Source organism: Pleurodeles waltl, chromosome 11, assembly GCF_031143425.1.
Source record: "Pleurodeles waltl isolate 20211129_DDA chromosome 11, aPleWal1.hap1.20221129, whole genome shotgun sequence".
Taxonomy (NCBI): Eukaryota; Metazoa; Chordata; class Amphibia; order Caudata; family Salamandridae; genus Pleurodeles; species Pleurodeles waltl.
In genome coordinates, this window is record NC_090450.1 from 695,294,605 (window position 1) to 695,307,390 (window position 12,786).

A 12,786-nucleotide genomic window follows, 5' to 3' on the forward strand; every position below is an offset into this window, starting at 1 on the left:
CTCCACAGTTGTAACTATTTGGCACCACCCCTAGACTTTATTCTCCAATAGATGATATCACTTTAAATTTTATGAGACCGCTCCCCCCACCATGAGCATCCACTTTTTGCATGAAGACTGCACTCTTTAATCGCCCTAGAACTGGTGAGTTACTAAGCAATTTTATTATAGTGGCAAACCTCATTGAACTACATGAATACTGTCTAAATGAGACCTCCCGATACCTTAAAGTAGGTATGTGTTCAGTAACCCTGGTACCATTGCTATAACTTCAACTGATGCATCAGAACCTGTCAATGGTTTTCCATTAAACAGATCAGACTCCCAATACTGTACAGCTACCAGAAAACCAATGTGTGTATAAATAAATATATATAACTTTATCAGACAATCCTCACACGTCCTAGTGTTTTGCGGTTAATGTGTTCTCGCTCTCTTGGCTCCTGGGTGTATGTCAGAACAGGCACCTTTGTGGTAAGCTGTACATTTTGTTAAAAGTGAAGGCAAAAGGGTGGTCTACAGGGAAAATTATGATGAGTCCACTTGAAGCATTCTAGTTGCGTTTGCGCAGCAGTTACACGTTTCACAAAAAAGCATCTTACCATTAATGTGTCTGTCTTGACCAAGATCCGGCCACTGAGGCCTAGGCACAGGGTACAGTCTGTAGTAACATTTTCCAATAATGTTTTTCTTAAGTAGCTCTTTTGTTATTGGATACTGAAGGGCGATTCTAACCTCATATTTTCCGCCACTTATGCCAGCTCTCTTGGGCAGGTGTTTTTTTCTGTGGTTGTAAGAAGATAGCCTCACTGTCTGTCTGCATTGTCATATCTCACTCGATTAAGCACTGAAACATCTTTCAGGAGTTGTCGTACAGAAGACAGGTAAACGGTTTGCATTGGTGCCAAACAGGAAGAGCTGAAAAATGATCTGAAATCACTTCTACAGGGTGTTTTTTTTTTATTATAAACAGAAGAGCGCTGCTTTCATCTTCACAGAAAGTGCACATTAGACAACTAGAATATTAACTTCCAAACTCTCCGCCACTCTCGCTTGATTGACATCACACGTTTCTCATCCCCAAAGTTGAAAAATATGGAGTGCTGTTGGATGTATTTTTCAATGTCAGAATCTGCAATGAAGAGCCATAAGTCACGGTGGAGGATCAAGCCTTTTTTTTAATTTTTTTTTATTAGACTTCTTTCTGACCCAACGTAGTCTTTAGTTGAGTAATTCATGAAAACTGACCCCCGTTATCCCTCTGCTGTTGGTGTGATCCAGAAGGAGTACATGTACAAGTTAGATTGCCTGCCTAGTTCCTATGTCAACACTTCAGCCTACTATAGGAAGAAAGCACCATTCGTACAAATAATTCACTCTAAAGGCCTGGGCAGTTCTAAATCATTACTGTAAGAGACCTTGAAATGAACAGCTGCATGATATTCAAACCTTGCTTCAGAACTCTGTTCTCTGGGAGAAAGTGTTCTTTAAGGATATCATCGTGTATGAGAGAAACATAAATTTTCAAGTCAAGTCACCCTTTTGCTGTATTTAGATGTTGTCACCGGTCCCGGACATGGATTTAGACTACTAGGGACACTGATCTTCCCCCCCCCCCCCCCCCCCCCCCCCCCCCGACTCACACACATACACCTAAATTCTTTCTCAAACAGTTCCTTTCTGCCGGTGGCAAAAACAGTGTTGAGGAGGAGGAAACCGGTAGGCTTCAGCTGCAAAGATGAAACCTCCACAAGTATCACCACAAAGTCTAAATCATCCTGCCATAGCCAGGGAACAACCTGGTGAACGGAGTAGTTCCAATTATCTCCATTCTTGGCAGGGAATAACATGTGAAATGCTGCATGTTGAGCAGAATAGATACAAGCCCGGATTTTTGGAATGACATCCAGATGTCAACAAAGGCATCCACTTTTGCTACATTCTCCTCAAGAAGAGAGGCTTGAAACAGGAGTTCCATCATGTCCTTGGTGTAAAACCACAAACAAATGGGCCAAGAAATGGGCATGGAGGCTTTTTGGCTCTGCATCATTTTTTTAACCATCCAGATAAAGTGGATTGCAGGTGTGCGCTGTAGCAGCATGCATACTTCTGTATTCATTTTGTCACAGATTAAACCGCTGCCTGATATGCCACAGAGGTGTATTAACATATGCATTACAGCAAGAATTCTCTCACGGCTCAAAACTCGGCAGGAGATATGCTCATTAGAATCTTGTTGGAGCTGCAAGAGTGGGCATGAAAACACAAGTTGTTTGTCAGCGCCTTCAGTGTGGATACACCAAAATATTGACTGCTGAAGAAAATTCAAAATACCCATACTATGGCTTCAGTGTCCTAAAGCCTCACTTCAAAGGGGATTCATCTTTGATATTTCTACTATACCACACTTCTGGTGAAAGTGGTTCACTTCTTCGGGCAGCAGAGTACTGAACTATTTTATTGCCCTGAACCAGTCTCGCCATTTCCTTCAGTGATCCATCTGACTACAAAGGAGACTTCCATGCTGACCATACTTCTAGTAGGATTCTCCATACAATTGTTCTATCACCAAGATGACGCCAACTCCTTTCTGAACACTAACACTATGCCTAACAGTATAGAGATGTTAACATTTCAAGTGACTGACCATCCAGTAGGCCCCATTTCTAGTGAAAAGGTTTTCCATTTGGTGTCTGAAAGAAGCTAGCAGGCCAGAGAACTTGCCCAGAAGAAACAGTAGTACTATACCTTCATTATCAGATTGTCTCACGTTCAGTTCTTTATGAAAATTCATTTGGCTGTCTTTATTGCTTTTTGTAAATATTCTTCTGTAGCATTGTATTGCACATTTCCAGCGAATAGAGGTTTCCTAAAGGCCACAAACTTTATTCCTACCTTAGGAAGCCTTTCTTTTTTTGAGATTTGGAAGTTGTCCGCCCAAACAAATAGGTAAATCAAACTTTTGGGACTGTGCAAACGTGCAGTACTTAACTTTGAACTTTGCTTTCCTACTTGCTATAATGCTTGCCAGAATTGTGAGTGTGCTTCAATTTCTTTTAATTGAACAAGTGTATGCACGTTTTTGACTGCAATAATTTTTTTGAGGAGTCATCTCCCCCCCTCCCCCCAAAAGTTTTCTTCGATTTTTATATCGGACTGCTGCATAAAGCTTTCCTCACAGATTTCTCTTCTCCAACAGGAACGTCCTTCTACATGGATGTGAAGAAAACTTTTGTTTATTGCTTAAATGCAGCCAAAGACTTACATTATGCTAAGCATCTTTTCTTTAATTATGAAGTTAGCCATACGTCTGGCCTCCTCAAATTCCTGTCTAGATTGATATTAACATGTCGAATTTAATTTCTGGATTTTGTGTGATCTGTAAATTTTAAATTTGTTAATCTCTCAAGAGGTCTTGAAAACAAAATAAACTGAACGGATATTCTTTTGCAGTGGTATGATACTGGGTAACCCAGTAGTCCTCGAAATCTGGGCTTCTAGTATAACTATATTAAACTATGATTCTATCGGAGATTTTTGTAAAGCATAATATTCATCCCTGGACGACTTAAAGTCTTCTTGCTGTCAATAAACGAAACCAAAATAAACACCACCTTCCAGTTTTTCACTGTACATGAAATGTATATTGTTTGTTATTACCCTCTACACTGAGTCCTCAGACGACTCCCGCCAAAAACAACTGCCACCCTCCCGACAACATGGAAAGGGCGCGGGCGAAGTGCTACCACAAATGAAGGTGGATTCCTCTGAGATGGATAAACAGATGGTAATTAAGGTCTTGAAGCACAACTGAAAGGACCAGGCTCTTCGCCGGCCCAGATCGCTCTTCAGAGAGCACACGGAGTTCCTGGCGTCCGCCCTCACGCCATCATATGCAGATTGCAAATTACATGAAGATGTTCCCGATTCCTTGAGGGGTGCTCTTTACTCCATCTGATCTTCAAGAAGGGGAATAATACCAACCTCAAAAACTACAGGCTAAGTGCCCTTTTAGACATCAAGGGGAAAGCCTATGCCACCACCATACTACAAGGCCTTGTCAAATGGGTATCGGATGAGAACCCTTTCTATCAAACGGGATTCTGAGGGGGAAGTTAAACAGTCAACAATATCATGGCCCTCTCTTATATAGCCCACCAACCTGTCACACAAAATGTGCTGGCCGTCTTTGTGTGTTTTATTGACTACACAGCTTTTGACGGTGTAGTCCCCAACATCCTCTGACAAACACCCCCCTCCCAAGCTACTAAAAGCCATAATGTCACTCTACATTAGGAGATGGGTCCGGGTCAAACTCTCCGGCGACATAGCAACAACAAAGATTGCAATGAATAGAGGGCTCCAAAAAAGGATGGGTGCTCGCCCCTATTCTATTCATTTTATACACAACCAATCTGGGCCCAGGCCTAGTAGAAGCAACCCTATCGACCCATAGGATAAGAGAAAAGGAAACTTTCCTCATGCACTACGTGGATGATCTTGTTCTATTAGGTCACACCAGAGTTGGCCTCCAGAAGGTGTTGAATGCGCTGAGCGTATACAGTGCAAAAAACGAACTAATTGCCAACGCAAGTAAAACCAAAGTTGTGATATTTGGGCACTACCTGAAAAAGGGTCATGAAACGATAGCTGGGCTTACGAAGGCTAGACTCCGTGCAGAGTTAAAACTATCTGGGGGCATGGCTAAGTGAAACTAGAAAACCGAAAGTACACCAACAAAGAGTGAAGGACAAAGGGAAAATGATCGCCCACGTTATCTGCAAATTAAATAACTCACTTGATAGGCCTAAGGCCATCAGGAGGGTTCTTACGGTAAAACTCTATGCCCTCAATCAGCTACTCACAGCAAGCCTTTCTGAGCATGCTGGCTGCTGAACTAGACCAGCATCAATGTACGTGCTATAAGCACGCTTTCCAGCTGCCCACCTACGCACGGAATACCTTGACTAGTCTAGAATTCGACCTCGTGTGCCAAAAACTAGAGTACATGGCCATCCTGGTGCAGTGCTACCACCTGACGGCAGTCGCCCCTGACAACACAGTGAAAAATGTCTTAAACATCTTTACAACCAAAGGCAATATGTGGCACAGGCACCTACAGATGGCAGTGAAGGACCTTCAACTAGCTGTATAAAACTGTGCCAACAGCCTCACCAGCTACCCAGATGTCAAAGCCGCCATAAAAAGGCAATTTTGCCTTTGCTCACAGGAGGCTGATATCGGAACTCTACCAGAACGTGGCACTTATACCGCACTAATACCATCCTATCCAACCCAGTCAAATCGCCAGCACCTAAAACAAGCACTGGGAAAACACAGTCTAAAGCTAATATTTTAGGCAAGAGGTGGTGCCTCTTCCAATAAGAGATCTGAACGGTGGTGGGAAATCACTTGGAAACCTTGAACATTGTAGTTTGTGCGATTACAGAAAGAAATTGCTGTCCATCTATTATGCAGCTGCCCATCATAATACAGTGCCCGTTGTAAATTTCTGAGGCCAATTTTATACAACATGCCATACGAATGGTCACAGAAGCTCAAAACCTTTTATTTTCTCTGGAAACAGTGACAGACGTGGCTAGATTCTGCAAATGTATGCATCTGGCACAGACACTTAATAGACAAACTACCGGGCACCTTGCCCTCACCAACGGAGCATGCCCCGCCTCTCTGCAGTGACCAGCTAAATGCATATTAGTATTGGGTACATATTTTACCTTTTCTGTGAACTATCTTACTTCAGCTCAGTTGTTTAAATGAACAGAAATTGAATTGCGTAAGAACAAATCTGTTGACCAACTGTTCTACTATTTGAGAGTTTAGCTCGCTTTTCCACTTTTTTTAACAGCACAAATTTTAAGAAAAACAGAATCAAGTAGAGAATAATTCCTGATTGTTTTTTTTTTTTTATCTTACTGGACTTTTAATTTGCATATTTGTCACTTTGTAATGGTCTTAAGTAATCGTTCAATACATTTATTCATTCAAATAGTTTCAAGCCCCAAACAAGGTATGCATATTTACAAGGTAGGTGTGCAAACAGCAAAATATATAGGCGAAACGATGCAGTGCTGTTGGAGGTGAAAGAATCGTCCTAAGATTTAAAAAAACAACCCTTTGGGAATTGGAAAAATTCGAATACAGTCTAGTGCAGTGGTTCTTACCCTTTTGACTGCTGTGTACCTCCACTGAATCGTTACTGGAGTCTGGTGACCCCCACTGAGTAATTATGGGAAGACAGGGACAGCCAGACGAAATATTTTCTATGATTTTAACCTCAAAACAATGCACAAAAATACAAACCATGCATACACCAAACATATAATCAAATTTTGGAATATTTAGTTTAATTCACAATCAAATTTGGAAACTTTTGAATTTTGAAAACGTGCTTCTTCAATTGTGTGAATATGTTTTCTTTTATTCTTTTTATTTTAGTTTGTAGAACATCTGCGGACACCTTGAGGAGGGTCCCGGACCACAGGTTGAGAACCTCTGGTCTAGAGATATAAATGGCAAACTGTAAAATCCTAGTTTTGCCCACTACGAGAATGCACAGTACAGACATATGATGATTTTGGTGTCAACCCTTCAACCTGTAGAAGATTTATTTTATGAACTGGACCTCAATCAGGACTAAATGGATAGTTTACACTTTGCCTGGTGAAAAACTTTGAGTTAGTAGTGTGTACTACAGTGAATTAATTGTGTATTATAATGATTACTAGTGGAAAATGTCTCGCCCCCAGAGCAAAATAAATGGAGGTCAGCAAAGGCGCAAAAAGTCAGCTGGGAAACGCTCAGTGTGACGGCATACAGCTACCCAACTAATGGCATATGCTTACTAAGAATGTTCTGTAAGATTTAACAAAACAAACAGCAGTGTCAAAATGAGTTAAATACTCTGAATGTGGCTCTCATTGAGGCTAATGAGTTACTTGTAATTAATGAAAGTATCAGGATTGAAACCTCCATGAAACTCTGAAATGGAACAATATTTCAATAATTAAAACTAAAAAGAAATGAACAAGCTCAGCATTCATCAAGGGGCAGTAGACAGAGAATAATCTTTACTTTGTGCTTGTGTATCCAAAATGAAGAGCTTCTTAGAGTGAGCTCTCAATGGGTTCATGTTAACGCAGGTGGAGCCACACATCTGAAACTGATCTAGAGTGTTGACCACTGTGTATGGTGTATAGAAAAACCCATACTAGCCTAGAGCCAAGTCTCTGGTGGAGGAGTGTAAATTGAATTTTATCTAAGTGACACAAGCAGTGTGCAGCCATACAACTACCATATGTGAGAGGAATGTTTGAAATGTTTATATTTTAAATAGAATGTTTATATATGAGGAAAACACTCCTGCAAGTTGAGCTAAAATTAAGTGCTTGTGAATTGCGTTTCACTCACTAATTGACATAGGCTTTCTTGGAATGCCCTGTAAGGTTTAGAAAACCAACATTAGTGGAAACTTTATGTAAATGCTCCATTAACAAATCTAGGGGCTGTAGAGTTTACTCCTCAACTATTAGCAAAAGTATCTGGATCAAAACCTCATGTACTTGGAAAGGCAACAATGTTGCAATTGATAATATTTAAACTGAATATGCTCAGAATACATCAAGAATAGTGCTGGGCTGACAGAGACCCTTACCCTGCACTTCAGTGTGTGAAATGAACAGCTGCCTGAAGCAGGCTCTTAATAAATTCATCCTACCAACGCGTCAGTGTGCATGCTGAGCTGTCTGAGAGAGGTCCAGAGTGTTATCCACTGCATGTTGTGTATGGAAAAAAACTGCTCTGGTATGGAGTGAAGTCCCAGGTGTGGGAGCGTAAATAGAATGTTATGTTTGTGGCATGTGTAGCTGAGAAACACATGTTCTGCATGCTCCTACCATCTAGTGTTGGGTTCGGACATTTGCAACTTGTATTTTTCTTGCCAAAGTTTTCAAGTGACGCCACCTATTACTAATAATGGGCATTAGCTCCATTGTTTGATTGTTTCCATCCATTGTTAGTTTTGGACTTGCATCCTGTGAGCTCTAGGTCGATGCCTTCTGCTGTTCATCGCAGGTACCTCTTGGTTCTTCCGCCCCCTTTCCATGTGAACAGTCATCCTTCTACTTTGTTTCGACCATGGTAACCTCTGTTGACCTTGATGACCAAGTTCCTTCCACAGCTCTTCCTCAGGGCACTTGCTCCTTCATAGGGCCTTTTCCTCCTTGTCTTCCATCAAGAATGCAGACTCAGTGATGGAAAGGACTCCTTTCAAGTATTGTCTACAGTACCATTCAAAATCCTCCTGGAGAGATCACCATTGGGTCTGTATCTTTTGCCGGAGGACAACAGGCATCCTGCTCCACCTGCCTCGCCTTCCAGTCAAAAAAAGACGCTGGAGTACTGACTAGGTCATCACCTAGCTCAGTGTACCATGTGGCACCGCCAGGAAGAAGACACAGAGGAGTAGCCGCAGCAAAGGCTTTTGGCCACCAGGCCTTTAACTTCAGCCCTGAACCAGGCTCTCACTCTGCTTCTGAACAGAGGAGCCCCAACTCATCTAAAGTCGATGTCTAGCGTAAGTCAACACCTACCTCTCCACGACCACCACAGCATCAAAAGGCTGAGCACTGACCCGAAGGAGGTTGGGAGTCAAGTGTCAAATGCGAGATTCAGGCTTCCGATCCGCCACTGCCTGAAGGGCTATAGTCTTCACCGAACAAAGGCCTAGGAACAGAGTTCGAGACAACTACCAGCATCGAAGCATCTGCTCCAGTCCCAACCAACAGTACCTTTGAAGCAGACATTGAAACCAGGCTTGGCTCTCAAGATTACTTCAGCTCTGAAAGTCCATTTGGAGCACAGCATGCAAAAAACACCTTCAGTGTCAAAATATCTAACGCCCAAAGCCCCGTTGGCAGCCCATCCTTCCTGGGCTCCAGGAAGAGCTAAACAAGCCTTGCCATCCACCCTTGGACAGGGAAGATTATCACCAAGCCACCTCCCAAAAAAAGAAGACTTTCCCTCAAAAGAAAGCTGACTTTTGAAGAGGAATTTGCCTCTGAACCATCTCTTCTACCCAAGTTTAGAAGACATTGTGACGGGTAACAGTCCATTACCACTTTGTCATCTGCACTGCCTCATTCTTTTCTATCCCCCATAACCACACTCACCAGAGGGCACGTTCCTCTTAAGAGGAGGGAGCATCTTGTTTCCTCTTTGATCTCTACAACTCACCATTTTACCCCAATCCCAGGGTTGACCCATGGAATGTTTATACCTTCGACCCACCCGCAGACCCCGCAAACCCCGTTTGTTGCATGAAAAATGGCATCGCCGTCTTTACTTGCTTGAGTGACTAACTGATCAAGAGCGCAGACGAACAATAGTGCACACACCCATTTCACCATCAATCTTAGACAATCTGGGGTTTACTGTCAACATAGACAATTCCTGCCTTTATCCCATCCAGGTTTAGACTTTCCTGGGAGTAGTGCTCAACTCAGTCACTGGGAAAACGTACCCCAGCCAGGCACAGATTTAAGTTTTCCAGTCGTTCCTGCCTCTTTTCCATCCATGTCGCCAATTAAAGGTCAAAACAGTTATGCATCTACTTGGCATGATGGCTGCCTCCTTTGCCATAGTTCCCCATACCAGATTACACGTGCATCCATTGCATGAGTGTCTAACTGGACAACGGTCACAAGCAGAGGGTCACCTGGAAGATCTTGTGTTAATTTGGCCCGGCAGTCATTGCTGTCTGCTGTGGTGAAACAGTAACAATGTTATGAGGAAGGTCCTTTCTTGACACAGTTCCGCAAGTGATCATCACCACAGGCGAACCCCTTATGGATTAAGGAGTGGGGGTGGCAAATGTTCAAAACTTGACCATACAGGATATGTGGCCGCCTCAACTACAGGTTTATCACTTCAATTACCTAGAGCTACTGGTCTTCTAGCTAGCTCCAAAAGCTTTCTTCTACCACCTAGTTCACAAAGTAGTCCTCATCAAAACAGACGTGACCATCATGTATTAACTCCAGAAACAAGGTAGTGCACACTCAGACCAGCTGGCAGCTTTAGCACAGGCCATTTGGCATCAGGCACTCCACCACGACCAGATGCATCTGTTGATGGATTACCTACCGGGAATAGACAACAACTTTGCAGACCTGCTCAGCAGCAGCAAAAAGTCCATGACTGGGAACTCCAGCCAGAAGTTCTAACCCTTTGCTTTCAACATTGAGGATTCCTCAAATTAGACCTCTTCGCAACTGCATAAAATGCAAAATGCCAAAGATTTGCCTCCAGGTTTTTTCATCCACAGTCCATGGGCAACGCACTATGGACAAACTGTCAGGGATATTTGCCTATGCTTTTCATACTCTCCCACAGTTTCTGGTCCGTAAACTTCGACAAACATCCCTCACTCTCATCCCTGTGGCTCCCACGTGGGCTAGACAACTCTGGTTCACCACTTTCTGACCCGTCCTTAGATCCCTACAAAAAGCTGCCCAGTCGGCTAGACCGATCCCCAGGCCGCTCAATCTTGCAATTTGACTCCTGATGTCCTAGAGTTTGGATACCTCTATCTGCAGCTGAATGTGTATGACTATCCTTTATCCTTAAGGAGACTTGTAGGCACACTACATGCACCTGTTAGGGCATTAAATGGAAGAGGTTTGTTCATTACTGCCTTTCCAAGAACATTGGCCCATTAAAACCAGTGGTCTAATACCTAGGGGCCTGGTATAGATATTTGTGGATGAGTTACTCTGCCACAACGGTGATGGATAGCCCTTCCTCCGAAATCTAAATCCCATTATATCCTATAGTATTTAGATTTCGGCGGATGGGATATCCATTGCCGTCGTAATGGAGTCATTCATCTACGAATATCTAAATCTGGCCCCTAGTCCGTTAACTGCTGCATCTGCAAATGTCAGGCCTTGCCTACATATATGTCTGTCTCCACTTGGCAGTTGCAGCTTATCTCCAAAACAGAGAACGCTCTTCCTTAATTAGAGTCCTAGTCATCAAAGTATTTATGGGGACACTTTAGCAAGTTATTCCACCGAGGGTACCCCCAGCCCTGGGCTGGAACCTTAATATTGTCTTAACTAGACTCATCGGCTCTCCTTCTGAGCCTCTTCATTTGTGCTCTGTTCAGTGCCTCTCTTGCAAGGTGGCCTTCCTGATTGGCATACTGTTCCTTAGGAGAGTAAGTGTGCTGCAGGGTCTTACCTTCCAGGTACACAGTGATAGTCGTACTTAGGACTAACACAAAGTTTCTAACTAAGATGGTCTCTACCTTCTGCCTTAATCAGACTATTGAACTCCCAGTGTTCTGTCCACACCTGGACTGTATAGCGGAGAAGGCTGTTCACACACAATATCAAAAGAGCCCTCATGTACTACATTAGTAGAACAAAGCCCATTCGCAACACATAACAACTTGTCTCTTTCTATAAACCACACAAGGTGCTCGCTCTAAGCGGGCATAGCCAGGTGGTTAGTTAAGTGCATCCAGACCTACTATGGCAAAGCTAAAAGGCAATTGCCTGCCCCACCTGTGCTCTACTCTATCCGCATGAAAGGAGCCTCAATGGCTTTCCTTGATAACATTCCAATAGCTAATCCAATACGAGAAGTACCCTTACACAAAGGGGATGGAGCGCCATCAAGAGCAATAAAATTAAATCTCCCCTTGGTAAATCAACAACCCACATTCATCTATACCACAAGCTGAATCATTCACCATTCAGACGCATACCTCACAAAAAAGAATGTACTTAAGTATATGTAGTACCAAGACAATATAACACAGAAGCATCAAGCTTTAATGGTGTGTTCAGACACCACTCAATTACAATTTATAGCCGTATTGTGTCAATAAGAAACATAGTAATATCACCCTTACCCCCTTAAAACCATTTCCTATCACAAGAACATGATTTACCCCCCCCCCCAGTACAGTGCACAAACTAAAACATAAACATGAAAAATCAAACCATGAAACAATAACCTGGAGAGACAAAAGAGAGAGCTTTTAATTATCTGATTCAATAATGTTTATCCGTTCATTCATTACACATGATATACAATAGAAATGACCATCTGTTATATCAGGGTTTGTGCAGATTCAGTACATCAAGAAGCATTTCTGTGGATTCCACAGACGATTACCACCTTCCCCAGAACAAAAACATATATTCTGATGGATACAACTACCTGTGGATTCCTCACCTAATGAATACTCCCATTGCACCAGCATTCAACGGAAATCTTCCTAGCTTCTGCACGTCGACGAGGACGTCACAATTGCCCACGCGACGCTGTCTGATGTCATACAGGCAATAAGAGGTCCCCGCTGAGGTGCCGACGTCAGTTCCCTTTTTTCCGTGCCATTCGAAACGGTTATCTTCGAGGGAGCTACTGTTGCTGTATCGACAGTTACAGTGTATTTTTGGCTATTTTTACTTTGGGACATTACAATGTCGCAAAGAAAGTCAGGATTCAAGCCCTGCCGTGAGTGTGGTGGCAAAATGTCGGTAACGGACCCACATTCGGACTGCTTGTCGTGTCTTAGTTCCGACCACGATGTTGATAAGTGCAATTCTTGTCAACATATGAATCCTAAGGCCCTGAAAGAGCGTGAGGCCAAGCTTTTTCTTGCGAAATCGAAAAAGAAGGAGAAGAGACATCACTGAAAGTCGTCGTCACCGAAGTCTCATCGGCGTCATCGGGACTCCCGGCGTCATCTAGAAT